The 22,830-nt window shown below is 33.9% G+C and overlaps 1 protein-coding gene across 2 annotated transcripts in view; it reads right to left on the reverse strand.

The window, feature by feature from the left end:
• Nucleotides 1-22,830, reverse strand: part of LOC145249507 (uncharacterized) — a 451,591-nt gene that overhangs the window by 298,708 nt on the left and 130,053 nt on the right. For both annotated transcript variants that reach the window (XM_080111122.1, XM_080111123.1), the window contains exon 2: nucleotides 6,136-6,357. The gene's annotated coding sequence lies outside the window, so the exon portion shown is untranslated. The remainder of the gene's footprint in view (nucleotides 1-6,135; nucleotides 6,358-22,830) is intronic.

The following is a 22,830-nucleotide window of genomic DNA, read 5'->3' on the forward strand; positions in this document are numbered from 1 at the left end:
TGTGTGTGTGTGTGTGTGTGTGTGTGGTAAGCAAAAAAAAAAAAAAAAAAGTTGTACTAGGCAGGCAGGTAGGCTTGAACCCGTGACGCGAAGGCAGAAAAGAAAGTGGAGGTGTGTGTAAGGGTGTTGGTTGAGCAAAAAAACAAAAAAAGTTTTAGTAGACAGGCAGGCTTGAACCCACACGGCGAAGGAGGAAAAGAACACGATAAAAAAAAAAACGTGACGCGGTAGCTGTTGTGCCCATCGCCAAACCGCAGTGACGTAGGTTTAAATTAGGGCTAGACAATCGAAAAGAGGCAATGACTTTCGAAAATATCTGTGAAAAAAGCGACCCCTCCCTGTAGAAAAGTGCACAGTTGAAGGTGAAGGAATTAATATTTTTGGCCAATTTTTCAATATTTCTTGTCTGAAGTGTCAAGCTTCAAAATGATACCAATCTCGTGGAAATCTATCGCCTCTGTCGAAAGCTTTTGCAAGACATACATACATACTAACATACATACATTTAAACAGATAGGTGATATTTATATTATAGATGAACCACATTTTGTTCAATTACTTTGGTTTGTTCTTTTTGAAAATAATCTCATAGAAATTCTGAAAAATCAAATTAGTTGATACAAACAAGACTGCACATCAGGCAGTGCATATTCTTGCACAGGTGTTTACCCAGGTCAGCTTCTTCCAAGGACTGTGCCATATCCCAAATAATAGCTGTTAACCAACAGATGATTAACCAATTAAAGGACGGCCACTTGTGGATCTGAGAACTAAGTTTTCCTTGTCACTTGTTGCCTCAGGTCCTACAATGTACACGAACACACTTGCAACACCCCGGCAGAGAAGTAGTGAGGATTATCAGAAATTAATTCATTTTTCTGAGTGACAAGCTGCATGACTAAACCATAAAAGATGCCGCTGTGAGAAGACAAAGACGAGTTCTTGTTGTGAATGTTTCAGCATATAGCATAGTGTAATTTTGATAATGTGTTTACACAATATGTTAAGGATTGGCATCCTATGCATATCATGGTTATTCATAGGAAACAAAGCCAAGCCTTCATACATCTATTTTCATATGAACCACATCTCATAATATGTTTGCACTCATACTCCACCTTAACACACCCACTCAATTTACTGCAACCATTGTCCAAAACCTTATTTTACAAACATCCCAGTAAAACACACACACACGCACACACACACATATATATATATATATATGTAAGTACGAGCAGAGCTACCCTCATTACTTGGGAGAAAAACGTAACACATTTCCATTAAAACTTCTATCTCTCTCTTTCTCTTCCAACCTCCCTCTTTCTCCACCACCCAGCCTATTCCTCTCTAGCTGGACACACACACACACACACACACTTGAATGCCTACTACACACTATCCTCGAGTATCTAAGGTCTCACTATAGAAGTTCATCAGGACCTGGCATGAAGATACTTTGCCCCACAAGTAAACCCTGACTAAATATTCAAAGTCACATAGTATTCACAGCCCAAATAAGATCCCATTGGCATGGCAAACCTACACTAGCTTTTACATGCACCTTCTCCAAGTGATGTTAATTCAAGTAACAGCACAAAGCTGGATACTCCACCAGACTAGTTGAATTCTTGTCCTGGAATCCAGTAAGACCAAGAGACCATAAGATATACTTTTATACATTTAAATCAATTGAGGAGAGGGAAATACTTAGATTCTTTACTAACTCAGTATTTGAGATTTAAAGTCTATGTATCTCATATAGAAATATAGTTTAAGGCTCTAAAAGAGGGCCCCTAGATTTCTGAGAACTTTGAGTTGGGAAAATGGTAGAATTCTACTTTATATAATAAGATTCCTTAAGTACTGAATCAGCATTTTTCTTTCCAAATTAGTACATAATAATACTGCAACAGTCCCTAATCTCACCTTAACGAAATTTGGCCAGAGAATGAATAATTTTTTCTAAATTTTAGATATTATTCATCCAGACCAATGCCAATCAAGAATATACCAACTTTGTGGGTGTTTGTTTTGTAGCTTTTAACTTTTAGCTGAACATACAAACACAGACTGGACCCCTCCCCCCACAATAAATCAAAGCAACTTTTCTTTCAATCAAAATAGCAGGGGTGTCCATACAACCAAAAAAAAAAAAAAAAAAGAAAAAGAGAGAGAGAGAGAGAGAGAGAGAGAGAGAGAGAGAGAGAGAGAGAGAGAGAGAGAGAGAGAGCCAGCCGCGGTGGCCGGGCTCGAACGTGAAACGCAAAAGTGCTTATGATGTCATGTTGCAAAATAAACGTTTTAAACATAGTTTTAGTTTAATACGTGTGCATGACTTGCAAAAGAATGTGACTTCCAAAAAATGGTCCAGTTGACTGCCACAGAATGAATCATTTTTTCTAATTTTCACATATTATGCATCCGAGGGCATTGCCCTTTTAGATGGTACCAGTTTCAACCTGGTCGAATGCGGATGACAAAAGTTTTTAGCAGACATACAAACACACATATACACAAACAGGTCCTCTTTATATAATAGACAAGCGACAGGTAAGGTGCCCAGCATTGCCTGGTCATAAAATACAGTTGAAAAATAAAATAAAACGAGACTTGAGTGCCATCTTATATTATTAAAAGAAAAAATGCTGCGTAGTGGGCACGTGTAAGAAAGTTGAGAATTTTAAAAGATGGGAAAGAGAAAGCATTATTAAAAGGGGAAAAAATGCCTAGTGCTGGGCGCAAACTTGCAAAACTTAAGTTCGTAATCGAACACGTTATCGACCAGACCACAATGACTCAAATGTTATCACGTTGCAAATTAAGCTTTTTAAAATGAAACAAGCACTCATGCATGTGCGATTAACTAACAGCGTCGAAACCAAGATTTTTACCTGATCCTCCCTCAAACAAAATGACATTTTTACATGAAATAATTGACAATTTTTTTCTAATTTTCTGATATTATGTGTCCAAGAGATCGCTCTTTCTAATGGTACTAGGTTCATGCCGATTTGATGTGGATGACGAAAGTTTTTAGCAGACATACAAACACACAAACGACTGAAATTTATATAATAGTCGATTACAAAGTCAATACGCATCCAAGTGTGATCATTTCTTAAGGGTCCTGGATATGACCTTAAACTATATCCAGTGGTGAGACCCCAGCTTGTGGGCTTTAGGGAGTGTGGAGCCACCCTTTAATTACCATTGCTCCCAGGTCCACTTTGACCCGGAGTGGTAGTACCTGTTAGGGTCCCAACTATGGGTTAAATAGAAACCGACGTGAAAACAACAAAATATACTCTATTAAAAAAATGTTTCTTCAAAATCTTTGGATTCGGCATTAAATAACCCGAAAAGGGTTGATATGCCGTAAAACAAAAACAACCAACCAATCATTTCTTAGATATAAAACATCATTGATTGGAGCCATGTTTTATGCACGTGTCTCTGATGGCACTGCAATCTAATCATATGGTGATGATGATGATTTCCAGTTTTCTCTTTGTGCCATGTTGGAAAACTGATATTAATTGAATCAATCTACAATTGTTATGAAAATATATGGCTTATGAAAGCATATAGCTACAGAATCTTCTGCATTTCATCCCCGTAAAGAATCATCTGGCTAAAGTGCATAGAATTTGCTTTATCCATTGTTTTTATATATCTATGTGGTACTTAGTTTAGTTAAACAATCCATTTTCATTCCTACTTGTGAATTAAAGTGTTCATTAGCCAATGGTCATGCTTCAGACAAATGTCTGGCTGACATCTATCGCCTATTCTATTCTGTTTTCTATATGATGATGCATCTTTTTTATTGTGAGTGTGTTGAACTTAACGTGTGTCTGTGCATGTGTACTAATATATATTTATATTTCAAATGTTTTTTATGACAACATTTTATCAATAGCTCAATAGTGTAAAACTGGAGCTGTGTGTGTATGTCATCCATTGATAGATTGTTTTGTTGTATCACAGCTCTTTAGTGCAGCTAGACTAGTACTAATCTGAAGCAAGAGATTGAACATTAGTTACTAATTGGCAGCTTTCACCACTAAGCCTATGGATAGGCACTCTTAAATAATATTTACAATATGTTTATATGATCATTAACAGCCATCTAACTCCGTAACTCAGTGTTTTATCTCTCGACCGGCCGTTGATTTTGACATTTAGAAGTCAGTGTAAGCATATCATTCTATTTTATTGGAAATAAACATTTATTCCTGTTTCAGTGTCCCATTAAATGTTAGACAGGGTTAAAAAGAAATAAATAAATGAAAAACTACTGAGTTGCAGTTTTTTGTGATTTTTTTTTTTTTAAATTTTTATTCTCTCAAAACACAATATTTAGCAATGAGAAGACCATATCTGGTAAACCGCACACACACACACACACACACACACACACAGAATTAAATAATTATTCTTTTATATCTACAGACACTAGTGTTTCATGCTTATGCAATCATCAGTGTATGAGGTGACAATTCCTTTCGATCGGGAAATTCGAACCCAGCCACGAAGCCACCTTTGGCTCCATTTTCTAAGCATTTACTTCTGGACTACCAAACAATTGCCATGAGAATGAAGAGAATTATATATATATATATACATACATGAAGAAAAATAAATATCTAATATGTAAATATTTTGTGTGAATTCCTTTTTATATTGTGTGAAAAACTTTTCTTTTTTTATTAATACATTGAATTGAATTAAATTTTAATAAAACTGGGTTTAATTTTTTTACAAGTTTTCTTTTCATAGCAGCCAATATATTTTCGGCAATTTTGCTAAATTTGAAAGTTTCCCTAGAATAATTTATTTTTATTATTCAGATTAATTTTTCAATATAGTCACTAGAAAGATCCATTTTGAATTAAATTTTATTTTTTTTTAAATGAGTTTTGTTTGGTAACTGCGTTTTTTTTTTTTTTAAATATTTGAGAATATATTTTTTATTGTTTTGTTTGGTCCAAGTTTCTTATAAGAAATTATTTGTATTGTTTTTATTGTTCCGACAATTATTCTCATCTTGGGTGTTATTCGCACAATATTTGGGCCGCTGAAACCTATGATCTTCATCTGGTGTAAACTCCATTCTTTTTTTTTCTCTCTTTTTAGGTTTCATCAACTGAAACGTTATGCTAATAAGACTCAAGATGAGAAAAATTGATGCCTGCTTTTTCCAATCACAATTCATAAATCACAGGGACAAACTAACAGAACCTATGGAAATCCCACAGAATGAGAAATATATTTAATCCAACAAACATGTTTTGATAAAGTTGATATTTTTCTAGTTGTTTTGAACAGATAAAAGCAATAACAGCAAATATGAGTTTATTAACATTTCTGTGAAAATAGTGTCCGTTGTTATTTTAAATATAGAACTGGCCCAAATGAATAAGTACTAATAAATACTCAGAAAGTAATATTGTGCTACATAGTTCAATACAAATAAAATCATGTTGTAAAAGACAATCTTTAATTTATTCCTTCAGTCCAGCACCTCTGGGCAGGTGATGTCCCCCCCCCCGTTCCTTTTGAATGTTCATTTTATATTTTGCTGATTTCTTCCTTCGGACATGAAGTGGGGGTGGAGAGAGAGAGAGGGAGAGATAGATAGATAGAAGGGACACAATAGTTGTTTTTGTTTTATGTCATTTAATGCTGAATCCATGAATTTTGATAAAAGTTTTTATACTTTAAGTTCTTTATATCTTCAAATATTTATTCATGATATTTGGTTTGTGTTGTGTCCACCCTACGGATAATGAACTCTTCTATTTATTATAAAGACCAAGAGATTATGTCTCTCAGAATTAGCATACAAGTTGTAAGCAAGTCATGAGCATGTATGTGGCAGTCGGATTGACGTTTAACCACACTCGTTATTTGTTGTATTCGCTTTTCTGTTAAATATATTTTGTTTCCATTTAATACAAGGTTGTGTTTTCCTTTCAGACTTTACAGGAACACAATGGTTTGGCCGTTTTGTTTTTCTTCACTTCGGTAGAAAGAGGAAAGACAAATCTAAAAAGAAAACAATTTTAAAAAGATTCTTGCAAACTAACGGTAACAAAAAAAAAAAAAAAAGAAAAGAAAGGAGACACTTACTTTTTAGGGGGGGTGGGGATGTGTATTCACATCTGCAGAAAGAGAAAGAAGAGGAAAAGAGGGGCTTATGTTTGAGAGGAATCAAATTCCAGAAATTGAGGTTCCTTTCACAGTAGCTTTCCACTCCTAGGGATGGTACATCCTTTGGGATAATGTCCATGCAAAGATTGCAATGTCAGATGTCGGATTTCTTTATTAAAAGAGCATCGAACATAAGATAATCTGCAAAAAAGAAAAAGAAAACAAAAGAATTAAAAATCAAATAATTAAAAAAAAAAAAAAAAAAGAAAAAGTTATAGGTTAAAAAAACAATAGCCATTTTTCTCAAAACTTAGCAACAAATGGAACAAACAATATTGGTAATAGATTTCTGATTTCTTGAGATGAGGATTGGTTATTATTCATATTATTTGGATTCTTTGGACTACTGTTCTCATCCTGAGTATCATTTTCACATTTTTTGTCGATGTAACCACCAATCTTTTTCAGGTGTATCTTGTTGAACTCAGGAATCTGGATGGAATTTCAAATGGAACTTTTTATTTACTTCACACAGGTCTGCAAAGACCCATGGCACAGTGGTTAGAGTACTTGGAAAAAAATTAATTGTAAAAGTAATATTCTCCTGAAGGTTGAAGGTTTAATTCTTAGTGTCAGTAACCGAAAAATACAATTGCGAATTACTTAAGACCTCTATCCAGTCATGGCTGACAGAACAAGAGCATTCTACCCCTGTGAAGTAAATAAAGCGTTCTTATTAAAATTCCGTCCAGATTCCCAAGTTCGACAAGATACACCTGAATAAGGTCGGAGGTTACATCGATTGAAACATGAAAATGACACTCAAGATAAGAACAGTAGTCTGAAGAATTCAAAGAATACATATCGGTAACAGTTGTCTTTGAAAATCTCACAAGCCCATACCATCTATAGTTTTTGTTTTTATTTCTAGCTCGGTTTATTCCTATAAGCCAACCACAATAATACATGTGCTTCTCTGTCTTAGAATTCATATATAAATACTGTGTAACACTAGCAGTAGTCTTTGTCGGTCAGGGTCAACTACGGATGAAGAACCAACCCATAACCTAGTTGTCCCAGCTAGCTGCTTCGTTGGAGCAGAACTGCTTATGGCTGAAGAGACCAATGCAAGAGCGGTAGACTGTCGCAAACATGTGTGGTCTTTAGATGTTCTCCTTTCTCGGTTAGAAGCGCCGACTGTAAGAAAAGCGGTCGAGTTTTGATCCTGAATTGAAAAGCTTGCTTGTCTAGACTCACTGACATTAACAATATCAGCCATAAAGAGATTTCAATTGCTAAATCTATGAGGTCGGTCTTCAAAGGCATTTGTCTATTTAAAAGAGACTACTGCCTGTTGATCGTACAATGCATTTTAATGTCCCCCCCCCTGCTTCTGTTCAGTCTCGAAAAACAAAGGATACCCCCTGTAGGGGCAGTAGCACGTGCAATTATGAGGCAAGGTTCGCGCAATCCCAACCACACCTCTCCTGAATCGGCACTGTTTGAGTCCAGTGGCAAGGAAAAGAACACGACGACTGGAAACAATGCCAAGATAAGCGGAGAGCACATACAGCACCTGAAAGTCCCAAATGGTCACCCATTTAGTACTGACCAGGTTCAACATTGCTTAACTTCGGTAATCCAGTGGGAACCGGTGTGTCAACATGATTTTAATGTTATGCATAAAGAAATATATGGTGCTTGTATATTATACAAATGAAAAAAAATATTGAATTTCAAGTGAAGCAAATGATACCTATGCAATTGTAAGGTCTCCATTAGTAACATATCCAAAAATTATGAAAAACGATGAGGTAGAAAAATAATTATTGATGAAAAAATGAAATTTGTGAAAGGAAGCACAATCACTACATTATGCTTATTAAAAAGAAAAAAGAAATAAGTTGACCGGAGAATTAAGTTCTGTTGCTTACGTTACTTCAACGTGATTCAAAATGTCGGGCAAAAGTTATTTTCCATATAAACTTTATGAAAAGCAGTTTTTCATTAATAATTATTTTTCGATCTAATTGTTTTCCGTAATTTTTGGATATGTTACTATTCGCAACATGACAATTATGTCGGTAAGATTTGTTTTGCTTGAAATATAATATTTTTTCGTTGGTATAATATAGAAGCACCAAATATATTGTTACTTGATTGTCGGTGTAATTAGATACTTTTGGATAAAATGTATACAGAATTTGTACAGATTTTCAGTGTCCCTTTTCAAGGCTTTTTCAAAGGTTTTCGAGACCTTCTCCAGACAAAATTCAAGTTTTCAAAACAAAATTTGAGGTGTTTTACAATTCATAATTTGAAAAAAGTGGTTAAAAAAAATAATCAAATACACAACAAATAAATATTACTATCCATTTAATTATAAAACTCGGATCAGCTTGCTTGCTTGTTTGGGCGTTTAAATCATCCATCTGATTTGTGACTTCCGGTTTCAAAAAATCTGTCTGCTTACCTATTTCATTACCTTGTCTGGAGTTCGATATTAAAAAGTACTGCTGCTACTCAGAGCATACACAAGATCAACAATATTTTTTTGTTTTAACGTGTTTTCTTTATTAATAAATGTAATTTAACCCTGTACATATATATAGTAATTAAATGGTAATTACTAAATAAAAACCTGAATTAAAAAAGTGCTCAATACTATTATAGAGCATATATATATATATATATATTTAATTACAGTTTATAATATATATATATATACTTAGTTTATATAATATATATATATATATATATACTTACTGTTTATATATACTTACTGTTTATATATATATATATATATATATATATATACTTACTGTTTATATATATATATATATATATATACTTACTGTTTATATATATATATATATATATATATATATATACTTACTGTTTATATATATATATATATATATATACTTACTGTTTATATATATATATATATATACATATATATACTTACTGTTTATATATATATACATACTTACTGTTTATATATATATATATATATATATATACTTACTGTTTATATATATATATATATACTTACTGTTTATATATATATATATACTTACTGTTTATATATATATATATATATATATACTTACTGTTTATATATATATATATATATACTTACTGTTTATATATATATATATATATATACTTACTGTTTATATATATATATATATATATATATATACTTACTGTTTATATATATATATATACTTACTGTTTATATATATATATATATACTTACTGTCTATATATATATATATACTTACTGTTTATATATATATATATATACTTACTGTCTATATATATATATATACTTACTGTTTATATATATATATATATATATATATATATATATATATACTTACTGTTTATATATATATATATACTTACTGTTATATATATATATACTTACTGTTATATATATATATATATATATACTTACTGTTATATATATATACTTACTGTTATATATATATATATATATATATACTTACTGTTATATATATATATATACTTACTGTTATATATATATATATACACACTTACTGTTATATATATATATATATATATATATATACACTTACTGTTTATATATATATATATATACACTTACTGTTTATATATATATATATATATATACACACTTACTGTTTATATATATATATATATATATACACTTACTGTTTATATATATATATATATACACTTACTGTTTATATATATATATATATACACTTACTGTTTATATATATATATATATACACTTACTGTTTATATATATATATATATACTTACTTACTGTTTATATATATATATATACTTACTTACTGTTTATATATATATATATATACTTACTTACTGTTTATATATATATATATATATACTTACTTACTGTTTATATATATATATATATATACTTACTTACTGTTTATATATATATATATATATACTTACTTACTGTTTATATATATATATATATATACTTACTTACTGTTTATATATATATATATATATATATATACTTACTGTTTATATATATATATATATATATATATATATATATATATATATATATATATATATATATATATATATAGTTAATCACCGTTTTAGCTGTATTGTCTGATGAAATTATCGGATCGTTTAATCAATTCCGATAGTTGAAACATGTGTAACTAAGCAGATAAAACGGTAAAAAAAAAATAGATGAGGATAAAATACATGACATATTAAAAAAAATAGATGAAGATAAAATACATAACATATTAAAAAATGGAATTTTGTGGAGACAGGAAAAAAGACAAACGGAAGAATAAATGTCTTCAAGAATTTTTTTTTGAAGACGTTTGTTGATCTGAATGATTTATTCCGTGTTCAATTCGTTTTTCCTTTTGTCATTTCTTATTAATCTTTCGGCATTTAAAAATGTCACTGCCGACGAACAACACGCCGATTCTTTACTAACTGTATTCTTCCATTTATCACCATGGCGAGAAAAAAACATTTTCAAACAAATAAATGTTTATTTTACATTATGTTGTAATTTAGCTTATAAACATATTTCATACATATTTTATTTTACTAATTTAAACACTTATATCACAGAAAACACAACTTTGACATATATATATTTACTAGCCTAGGTGCCCAGAATTGTCCAAGTGTTGGGAGGGGTGTGTTGAGAAAAAAAAAAAAAAAGCGGAAGTAGGCAGGCGGGCTCAAACCCATACCACAAAGGAGGAAAAGAATGTGAAAAAAAAAAAAAAAGTGACGTCTTTGTTGTTGCGTCCATTGCCAAACCGGAAGTGACAAAGGTTTAAATTAAGGCTAATCAATCGAAAAGAGGGGATGACTTTCGAAAATATCGGCAAAAAAACCCAAAAAAAACAACCTATCCCTGTCGAAAAGGGCCCAGTCAAGGGTGAAGGAATTTATGTTTTTGGCCAATTTTTCGATATTTGTCGTCTGAAGGGTCATGCTTCAAAACGATACCTACCTCCTGAAAATCCGTCGCCTATGTCGAAAGTTTTTGCGAGACATACATATATTTAAATAGACAGGTGAGATTTATATTATAGACTAGCGAGGGGTACCCGGCGTTGCCCGGGTGTTTTTCGGGGTATGTAAAAAAACCCTGGAAATGTGAAAAAAAAACAGGTGCCCGTGAAAAAAAAACGAAGCCTTCACGACGCGCAGTTGGAAAATAGTAAAGTGTTAAAAAAAAACAGGTGCGCGTTTTCGATTGACGTGACGGCGATAGGTATTCAGCAGTTACAATTTTGTGCGGGAGAGTTTTGAATGAGGTGAATAAATCGGTTTGTTTGTTTTTAAAAACCCGCTCCCTGTTTATTAGGAGGAGCGAAATGAAAGCTACAGTCTGATATGACGAAGTCGACATTGAACAAACGTTACTTAGCTCTCTTGAGACAACTGGCTTTCGGCCTGTGATTAGAGTCGAGTTTCGCCTTTTTTTATACCGAAAACTGAATGCAACGCGTGCCGATGCGGGAAATGTGGAATAATTAACGTTTGAAAGAAAATAAAATTAAATAGACAGGCGAGCTCCGTGGATAACTCTGAGATATTACAATTTATAGATGATATAAAAAGTTTTAAGAAGTTGTGAACCGAGCAAGCGCTTGAAAGAAGCCTATCGAGGACAAGCGAACATACATACACACATATATATAGATTAATATAAACAAATTTAGATGGTTGTGACACTGGACATGCTAATGTTTCAGACAAATGGTCAGTTAAAACCAGAAGTTCTCATCTAAACTTAATAAATGGTTGTTTTCTACAGAAAGAACCAGTACTTTCATGTATAGGGTGAGCCAAAAGTAGGTGGGCAGAAAAAAACATTTGTCACAGATGCTGTAAATGGTTTGTCTTTTTGGAACTGGAGTCCCAAATGTTTCAACCGACTTTCTTCTTGCTGTCTACCTACTTTTTCACTTACCCTGTATATATATAAAAGTGTGTGAGGACACTTCTCAACCTATATACTCAACGAATTTTTGATCTACAGACTTCGAATTCCGTATGTAGGGTATTCAGACATGTGAAAAACTTTTGTACTCCAGAAAAAAAGGGCTGCTAAGGGGGTCCAAATTGAAAGATTGGTATGTGGAGGTCGTCAAATTTTTATCTGTTCGTCAACTTTTTCACGAATGTGCATGCGTGAATCATTCAAATGACAGATTACTTATGTTAATAAGAAGTAGGTTTGAAAACAGTTTTTAAAGATCATGTCAAGCTGGCCTAATGGGTATCGTACTTGACTCACTGTCTACAGGTACTCTCAGGTCGAGTATTTTTTTTTACTTACAAGAAGTGGACTGTTTAGAAAAATATAACACTTGAATGCACATCTCAGTTTCTTTCCAGGTTTTTTATACTTCATTTTTTTTTTTTTAAAGGAATTTAACGTTACATTTAATACCGGGCAATGCCAGGTATATATTCATTTATATATGGGATGGTTAGTATATGGAATAAATGAATAAGCATGGGAACAAATTAATTAAAATAATAGCACAGAGAACCAATATTTTCAGTAAAGACCTAATTCATGGTAAAAAGGGCCTTTATTGAAAAAGAAATGCCTCTTTATACAAAGATGTTGAAGATGCAGTGAAGGAGAATGAAGGCACAGTGCTAAGTTCTGAGAAACTGGGAAGGAGAAAAAAAAATAGGTCAAATATGGGAATGGGAGGGAAAAGAGGAGTATTTGGCTTTAGTAGAAAGTGGGGGGGGGGGGGGTGAGATGGAAATAAACCATCTATTTCTCTTCCCCATTCTCCTTTTAATATCCACTATATTTCACCTTTCCACTTTACTTGTCCAATGCTAACACTCCACACAACTCCAATAGAATTGAATTTTTTTAATTTTTAAGAAAGGTTAAGCTAAGTGTGTTGACCTACAGTACCTTTGTTTATACTGAAGGTAAAGACTGATATGCTTTAAACGAGACAGAAAGACATTCATTTTGCACCTCTTCCTGATATCTAACACTTATCCAAACCTTGATAAGTGGTAATCCTCCAAGTCAAATACCCATCAGTTTTTATTTTAATTTATATAAACAGATACATTCTTCATGACAAAAGAGACAGACACAGAACAAGCACGCCCACTCAACTACATCTCAACAGACAACAAAAAACATCATTTATATTATTTGGATTCTTCGTACTACTGTTCTCATCTTGAGTGCCGTTTTCACAACGTTTCGGTCAATGTAACCTGCAACAAGGTGTATCTTGTCAGATTTGGGAATGCTTCCGTCAGGAATTTGGATAGAATTTCGAACAGAATCATTTATTTACTTCTCAGGGATAGCATGCTCTCATTTCGTCAGCCATGACTGGTTAGAGGTCCTAAGTAATTCGCAATTGTATTTTTCGGTCGCCCACACTGAGAATTTGAACTTTCAACCTTCAGGTAACCTCACCACTGTACCAATGTGACACGCATATGAACTGATTAAAAATTAAAAATCAACTAAGATGAATGTACAAAATGTATAACGATTTTTTCAATTTTGACCCATTTTTGTAGTAGATGTGTGTATGTGTCTTTCTAATCTTTTGGTGTGTGTCCAGGTTTTAGTACCGTAAACGAGGACAAACTCTAGCACTGCTCTGAAGAACCGCCTTTTCAGTTTGTCACTTAGCCTTGAAGTCCATGCTGACTGCAACTTATTCAATGCAGCCCATGCTTTTGAGATGCAAATTTCGATATCTCTCTCTGTGGAACCTTTGTTGCTGCTCAGGTGCCCATAATTTGAAAAAAAACAAAAAACAAAGCCAGACGACATGTACAACCGCATGCTATGAAGTCTTAAATATATCTTGGCAAAATCACCCCACGAAGCAGCAATTTTATGACAACCTAGCTACCTTATCTACATCAGGAAGCAATGTCTACAATTTTACAGTCACTGCCAGAGGAGCAAACAAAAGCTGGTGAGAAATGTATTGCTGTTGACTGCACAAGCATAGGATGACCTAGATCCACATATATCCAGCAAATTGCACATAACGCCAACTGTTTCTGAAGTTTTGAGGCAGCTGATGGAAGACAGGGAAATCTGGAGAGAGAGAGAGAGAGAGAGAGAGAGAGAGAGAGAGAGAGAGTCACATTGGTCCGGACAAGGAACCCAACCATATAGATAGGTGTGTGTGTGAAATTACATCTAAAATTTCAAGTGTTTGGACCCAAAATTGGCGGATAAATTTGGTAGAATCTGCAAAGGTCAACTCTTTCAACTTTGGCCTTTTGGCAGTCACATTTTTACCCCAAAACTGATTAAAATGCTTGCTGCATGTCTGAATACCAGTTATGTATGAATTTCAAATGTTTACACCCAAGATTGGCTGAGTAATTTGCTAGAGATCGCAAAGGTCAAATCTTTTCAACTTTGACCCATTAGCAGCTCAAATTTTTGACCCAAACCGATTTAAAAGCTTGCCCTATCTCTAAATACCGTTTATGTATAATTTCAAATGTTTAGATCCGAAATTGGCTGAGTAATTTGGTAGAGACTGCCATGGTCAATGTTTTTTTAACTTTGACCCCAATTTTGACCTGTTAACATTTTTTGGAGTTCAAATCAAATGAAAAGTTTGATTCATGTCCAAGTAACCTACATTTAAAATTTCAAGTGTTTAGAACTAAAATTGGCAGAGGAGTTTGGTAGAGTTTTTCAAAGGTAAAAATCATTGAACTTTGACCCCTTAACAGCCAAATTTCTAACCGAAAACCAATTAAGAAGATTTTCCCAAATCTCAATACTCCTTATGTCAAATCTCAAGTCTCTAGATTGAAAATTGAGTTATTTGGTAGCGAAATGTAGACACACATACAGACATTTTCACTTTTATAGCTATATATATAGATTGTTGTTGGTTTCCTTTGGAGGGAGATGAAAATGGATAAACAGAAGAGAAAACAAAACAACAGATTTGCGTTACACAGATTGGTGTTTATGAATTGTTTTATTGCATGTGTTGCATACATATTGCACAAGATAGACGCTTCTTACACACTGACCTCATCCTACACATTAATAAATTAATCTTATATATCAATACCGCTAAATATTCACGTATTATGAGAAGTCATCAGGATTGTTTCCAATGAGTCACCACTTAACAAGGCTTAAAGACCACTCAAGGATAAGAGTTAATGAGATTGTTAGGTGGACAGTCAGATAAGAATTGGTGATAATGGCTGAAACAGGGTTTGTGCAGATTTTCAATGTTCATTTTCAAGAACTTTTCAGACAAAATTCAAGTTTTTTAAAATAAAACTTGGGGTTTGTTTTACAATCCACAGCGATTCTCAAAAGTAGTAAAAAAAATCAAATATACAACAAATAAATGTTATCATAGTCAATAAAACTTACTTTTATCTGCATCATTTTTTTTTTCTAACCAAGATGGCTAGTTTTGTTCAATTTTTTTTTTTTTTTTTTTGGCCCAGCTTAGCCTCATTTTCGGTTATCACAATTTTTTTTTTTTTTTTTTTTTTTGGGGGGGGGGGGGTATGGATTCGTCATTGGAGAGTTTCACCCGCACAAGGAAAGATTTTTTTTTAGTAATGGAGATATTCCTTATCTCTACCTCCCTAAATACTTTTCACACTAACTCTAAAAGAATCGTTCAAACTGTGATTAGCCCTTATTTAAAAAAAAAAAAAAAGCCTAGCCCTACCCCAACCTATGTGAATGTCTATTAAAAAATATTTAATTTTTTTTTTCAGGGGGGGGGGGGGTTAGTCTTATTTTAAACTACAACAGTGCCTTGTTGATGCAGGGGGCTACTATCGAGGACAGTAGCTGCGGGATGTCTATTCACATTACATTTGAACTTCTGCATGTTAGTACAGTTGGGGAAGTAGGAAACTGGAAGGGAATTCCAAAGTCTAGCAGTTCTGAGGAAGAAACTATTAGAGTAGAAGGCCTTTTTACACCTAGGGATCTCTACTGTGTAGGAGTGAGACTTGGCTGCTTATTGAGTTTGTCGGGGGGGGGGGTATTTACGTCAAGGAAGTACAAGGCTTGTAGTTCGTCAAAGCATTCACCATTAAAATACTTGTAAAACAAGCAGAGGGATGCAACATTTCGTCAATGGGACAGTGTTGAAACTTGGATGACAGTTAAGGACCTATGAGGTTGGCGACTCTCTTTTGAACCCTGTTCAGGAGCGAGAGACTACTAGCAGATGCACCAGCCCAAATGTGATAACAATACTCCATACATGGGCGAATGGTGGCCTTGTAGAGGTACAGGATGCTTTCAGGCATAAGTAATTTTCTAGCACGGTAGAGAGAGCCCACCTGCTACTGATAGATGATTTTTAGTGTTGGTATACCCCAAAAAAAATGTCTTTGCGGTTGTGCGGGTGGAAAAAAAAATCTGCACAGTTTACAGGAAGAAATAAAAATAAATCAAAATTTAAAAAAAAAAAAAAAAAAAAAAAAAATGGATGTTAGCCTCAAAATCCAAATTTTCTTAGCTATATTTCAATTGAAATTTCCAGATCTCCAGAGGAAAGTGAGAATATCCACTAAATCGATAAAGTTGTACATGCCTATCAAAGATGTATATTTTCCATAAGTCCATTAGATGGAGAAAGAAAAGGTGAGAAAACTCCAAGGTTCAAACTATGACCAAAAGAACCCTGAAAAGGTGGAATTAAGTAAATAATATGATGTGAAACACATTCCTGGGTATGAATGAAGGAGAGGGTGAAACCTGAAACCCCTGAGATTTTGGTTCAAGAAAAAAAAAAGGAGAAGGAAGGAAAGGAGTAGAGGCCAGAGTAGGTCAGTTTGAGTAGGGGAATTTTATTTACTTATCAAGATGGTAAATAGGTCAGAAGAAACTTCAGCAGGAGCAACATTTATCTATAAATAAAGCTGTGGAGTCAGATGATCAAGTTGTTACTTTCCAAGGTATAAATTGGTCATTCTGAATATTTTGTTTTCATTTCATTCTTTAAATTTAGTTTATTCAATAGTTGAATTCAGAGCCTTCATAAACATCCAATGTAGGGCCATGATAAGAGAATATCATTGTTTTGACTCTCTAATATATATCCGACACAGACACAGTTAATCAATCGAGCACCACCTCACTCTATCTAAAAACATAAGATATTAATTGATATATACTCGAGAGTCAAAAATATGAAAAGAATATTCTCTTGTCATAGCCCTACTGATGACCAATGACCATTTTGACACAATGTTATATCTGTGTATTTATTGTCCTCAAGTAATCATATATATATATATATATATATATATATATATATATGGTGTTCTAAAAGTAATGTCTTCTATTTTTTATTCTGCCTGAATTAGTCAGAGAGGATTGCAAGTTGCATTGTTACAATAACTGAACCTATGCATTCATGAGCTGAAAGTTTAATCTCTCTCTGTTGCAGATATTGACGGTGTGAGACTTATGAAAAGCAACCCCTGTCATGGACATGCGTCAGAAGTAAAGATGCATCATTGAATTTCTCCATGCAGAAAAAATTTAACCAATTAACATTCACCAGCGCCTATTCAATGTTTACGAAGCCGATGCACTTGATGTCAACACAGTTAGGAGATGGGATCGTCGATTTCAGAGTGGCAACAGAGATGCGAGTGGCAAAGCATGCTACAGACGCCTATGCATAGGCATCACCCCATCGCTAATAAAAAATACATTGATAATGGTGATGACTATGTAGAAAAAATAAATTCTGGAGCAAAAAAAGGTTGCTTGTTTTAATGGTGCCACTCCCGTCTTTGTAGCTCTTCAACAGTTTAATTTTTGAGTTAAAAACAGGAGGCATTAATTTTGGAATGACTCTCACAGAACCTCTTCTCCCTGATGAGTAGAATTGCACTCTTCGAAACTCCATGGAATAAGTTTTTTTCTTGTTTTATTTGTACTCCTTGTCGAATAATTAAAATTTTGTATCCCTTCCTTACAGATTTAGAAAGGTTGTTTTGAGAATTTGAATAAATTTTCAATATAAAAATTTTTATTTTACATATATATTGCTCTATTCTTAAATGTTGAGCTTTTCCTTTTTGGCTAGGATCACCCTGGAAGTGTTACCTCTGGTAATATCTATCAGGATTTTCATCAGATATTAATCCGTGTCTTATCTCGCTTATATACACACACACACACAATTTTATAACGCTTAAAGTGTTCAAATCTATATGGACGAAAGCAACCCATACCAAAAAAGAAAAAAAGAAAAAACGGTTGAGATCAATTTTTAAACAAATGCAATGTCATTGTGTGTGTTAGACAAAACTATGAGTTACAGCGATCTACAATTTGACTTGGTTTTAGTATTTTTTCTACAACAGCAATTATACACGCACATAATGATGATGATGAATACTCTCATCGATTTCGATATACGAGTTCCGGGGGGGGGGACTAATCTCAGTCGGTGCAATGGCTGCCACAAGACAGAACAGACAGTAAAACTCAGGTTTTATATATATATATACTAGCGGGGGGTACCCGGCGTTGCCCAGGTATTTTAGAGGTGTGCATGTTGGGCGGGGGAATCAAAACAAAAGAATAAGTGAAGTAAGAATCCTGTTTAAATGTTAAAACTTCTTTAACAAAAATCGTTGCCCGGGTGTTTGTGTTGGGAGGGGGGGGGGGAACTAAAAAAAACAAAAAAAAAAAGTTTTGTTAAGTAGTTAGGATCGAACCCGAAGCCTTGAGGCGAAGGTGGAAAAGAAAGTGTGCAAAAAACCTGACACGTTACCTGCTCGGCCAACAAAGAGCAACTGAAACACGTTTGAATTTATTTATTTAAGTATTAAAAACAGAATTGACACGTGCCTGCAATAAAAGTTAACTCTGCTGCTTCTATTTGACCTCATTAATGAGGTCAAATAGAAGTTGCTGACTTAACTTTTGCTGCGGGGCAGTTTTTGGGTTTGTTTACTCAACTTTGGCTGGTTGTTTCCCCCAAGATGTTGGGGGGGGGGGAAAACCAGCTCCCCATTGTCCAGATTGAATAGCAATTGTCTGATATAAGGAGTTTGGCCCCACATTGATCAAAGCTGATTGCTTCTGGATGTTCCCCGGTGCGATTGCCGGGATCTGAACGTTCCCCGGTGTGATTGCCGGGAACAACGCCTTAGCTTTGAAGTAGTTTCGGTTTTATGCAAAAAAGCTGAACACACACAAGATGGGCTGAAATAGCAATAATTTTGTAAAAATCGATGCAAATAAATCAAGTTGTTACTTTCCAAGTAACAACGTTCGCAAATCGTACATATTATGATCTAAGGGCTATATAAACAGTTCTAAGCGATAGTACCCCCCCCTCGCCGGACCGTTGGCGAAAAAAGCCTTTTCTAGACATACAGAAAATGCGAGCGCGCATTTGCCTTATATATATATATATATATTGCAACGTCTTGTCAGTCACTGAAAGTCTCAAGCAGACATGACACTGAAGGCGGTCATTGGTTTGGAAGAAACTAAAAGCAATAGAACCCATATCATCGTGCACTTTCATGTGATTAACGAAACCTGCTTTAGACAACAGAGCCCAGTCACACACCACACAGATCCAAAGATCTCCATAATTGGGTGGCAAAGTATGGTGTTTTCTACATGTTCTCTTGAGATTAACTCGGTCTATCTTGGCTGCTTCAAAGTGTTCTACACCTCTGTATATCAGTGCCCTCCACTGCTTGCGATCATATGCTAGGGACTCCGAACAGAAACATGAAAGCTCATCAGACTCTCCTTGATGCTATCACAAAAACGTTTTCTGGGCTTGTGCTGGGTCTTTTGCTGAGAAACAACTGTTTTGGAAACTATATATATATATATATATATATATATATGTGTGTGTGTGTATGTGCTCGATTGTAAATGTGAGAGCTAAAATAGAGATCATTTATTTTAAAACTGTTACACATTTCAAAAACGTACCATGGTTTCATTGACATGGATTAACCTTTTACTATTTAAAAGATTGTTAAAAATCCATTTGAATCAATGACTAACAAAATGAAAACAAATTTAAGAATGAAGTTTCAAACGTATTCTGGAATTAATTTATTTATTGTGGACTATTATTCTCATCTTTCTTAGTTGTTGTTTCACAACGTTTCGGCCGACTATTCCTCTGGCCTTCATCAGGAAATGTAACCGTTTTTAAATATTTTAAATAAATAATTTGTATGTCTGCATATATAGTACTTATATGGGTATTGTTTCCTAGATGCTATATGTGTGTGTGTGTTGGGTATGTGTATATGTTTATTTCTGTGTGTAGGATTAACTCCTAAACTACTTAACTGTTCATTTATTACGAACTTTGGAATAGAGCTGGTAGGCATAAGACTTTAGAAATTAGGAATTTATTTTTATACAACAGGAGCAAACTATATTTTCATGCTCAATTCAGGGGGGAGGATAGTGTAGCATATCTCCTCTTTTATTTTCTTGTGATCATAGTGTAGTACATATTTGTTCGTCTACCTTCCAAGCTAAGAAAAATAATAACTACCTTGCTATGATCTATCTGTTTTTCTATGAAGATAGAATTAGGTGACACTAGAACAGGTTGGAATAAGTCGCCAAGGTCAATTAGTCTCTTCTATTTGATAAAGACACGACATGACTCATCAACTGCCTTAGGAAACAGCCTATTTAATCACCAGCTGAAAACTGTGCATTTCTTATGTCGGACAGACAAAATGAATCATGAATAGATTTTCAGTAATAAGCCGCCATTAGACTTTCAGTTTATACTAAACAAACAAAAAAATATGTGCCGTTCTGAATTTTTTAGATGAGGGTTGATTGTTTGTACTACTTGTTTTAATCAGACTATTGTTCTCATCTTGAGTGTTATTTGTGCAAGTATATGGGAACCTCTAATTATAAAGAAAAACAAAACTTGTACAACCCCATCCTTAAAATTTCGATGGTAAAAAGGGAGATAATCCCCGTTCAAACTTTATTATAATTTCCTCCCTTTTATCAATTAAAATTTTTTTCACACATATGAAATAAAGTGAAGCATGCATTGTGAGTGCAAAGTGAACAAAGCATTAAAAAAAATGACTAAGTTCAGCATTTAGTGCCCCCCCCCACCCATTTAGTCCCAAAAATCCCTAGGGGACATCAAATCTAGTGAAAATGAACAAACGATGCAGTTTTAGGCCTTAACATATGTAAATTTGAGTTCTGCACCATGCAGAAAAAGAAATGACCATGTCCATCATTTGCCCACCCCTCTCCCCATTTAGCCCCAAAAGTCCCCAAGGCCGTAATATATTTAAATTTAAGTTGAGCACCATGCAAAACTGCTAAATAGACATACACAGAAAATTTTGGACAAATATGGTAAAGTAGTCCCAAAAATGGAATGTTTTTATTAGCCTTAAAAGAGCCCCTGGGGCACACCCAAGAGTTATTGTGAAGTATAGACAAACAAAATAATATAGAAATCAGAACTTTTCAGAAAGTTTTATAAAAATCCAAGGCATCAATTTTAGCGATTTTAACCTGAAATGAGGGGGCAACTGGCGCTTTCCCGGAAAATCGGTTCTGTTACATTTTTTTACCCATATCATGTTTAATGTTTGTACAAAATTTAAAAAATTCGAAGGCATAGTTATTTAGAAAAGTGCAGACGGACGAACGGATAAGGGTGAATTTACAGGTCCATCCTCCTTTTGTAAGCACCCCCCCCTAAAAAAAAAAAATCTTCACTCAGGATCATCTTCGTTTATTCTCAACATAAAGCAATTCTATATTTTAATGTTATAGTCAGAGATAGAATTGGAGTAGAGTTCATTAAGCGAGATCACTTTATCAATCAATAAAGTATCATTTCACACTTTGGTATCAATGTCTTTGCAGAGTTTGTAATGAAACATGATCCACACTGATACGGGATTCATCACTGAAAGGGATTTCATGCCAGAATAACCAATTTACTGATCATTAATTTATTGACCTATAGGTATGACCACGCCACATTTAAAGAATGCATGAGAGTTTTGGAGACAGTAGATAGAGGTAACATATTTCTATTCGCTTGTGAATAGACAAATTAAAAAAAAAAAAAAGCAAAATAAGTATATCTTATAAATCGTATATACATTATTATTTTTTCTGTTGATACATTTTGTGTTTCGTTGTTGTTATTGCTCATTTATATGCTACTAGCGGGGGGGGGGGGTATCCGGCACTGCCCGGGTGTTTAGAGGTGTGTGTATTGGGGGGGGGATTAGATCAAAACAATCCTGTTTAAAAAAACGTTGGCCGGGTGTTTGGAAGTGTAAAAGAACAAAAAAAAGTTTTAGTAGGAAGTTAGGCTTGAACCCTGTAGCCTTGACGCGAAGGTGGAAACAAAAGGGGAAAAACCCAGACACCTAACCATCTCGGCCACAAGGGGAGAGGAAGTGAAAGCGGTCTTAATTCAACATTTATAAAGTGAAATTGACAGGTGCAAGAAAGTTAAGTCGCGTGATGTTTGACCGTATTAAGATCAAACTAAGTTTGGCACTGCAAGCCAGTTTGTTTCTCTCACCCCAGCATTCTCTTTTTTTATACTGAAAAGCGTAACAAAGACGCAGCGATCGAAA

This window comes from Euprymna scolopes, chromosome 28 (assembly GCF_053919585.1).
Source record: "Euprymna scolopes isolate OS-2025 chromosome 28, ASM5391958v1, whole genome shotgun sequence".
Classification (NCBI taxonomy): domain Eukaryota; kingdom Metazoa; phylum Mollusca; class Cephalopoda; order Sepiida; family Sepiolidae; genus Euprymna; species Euprymna scolopes.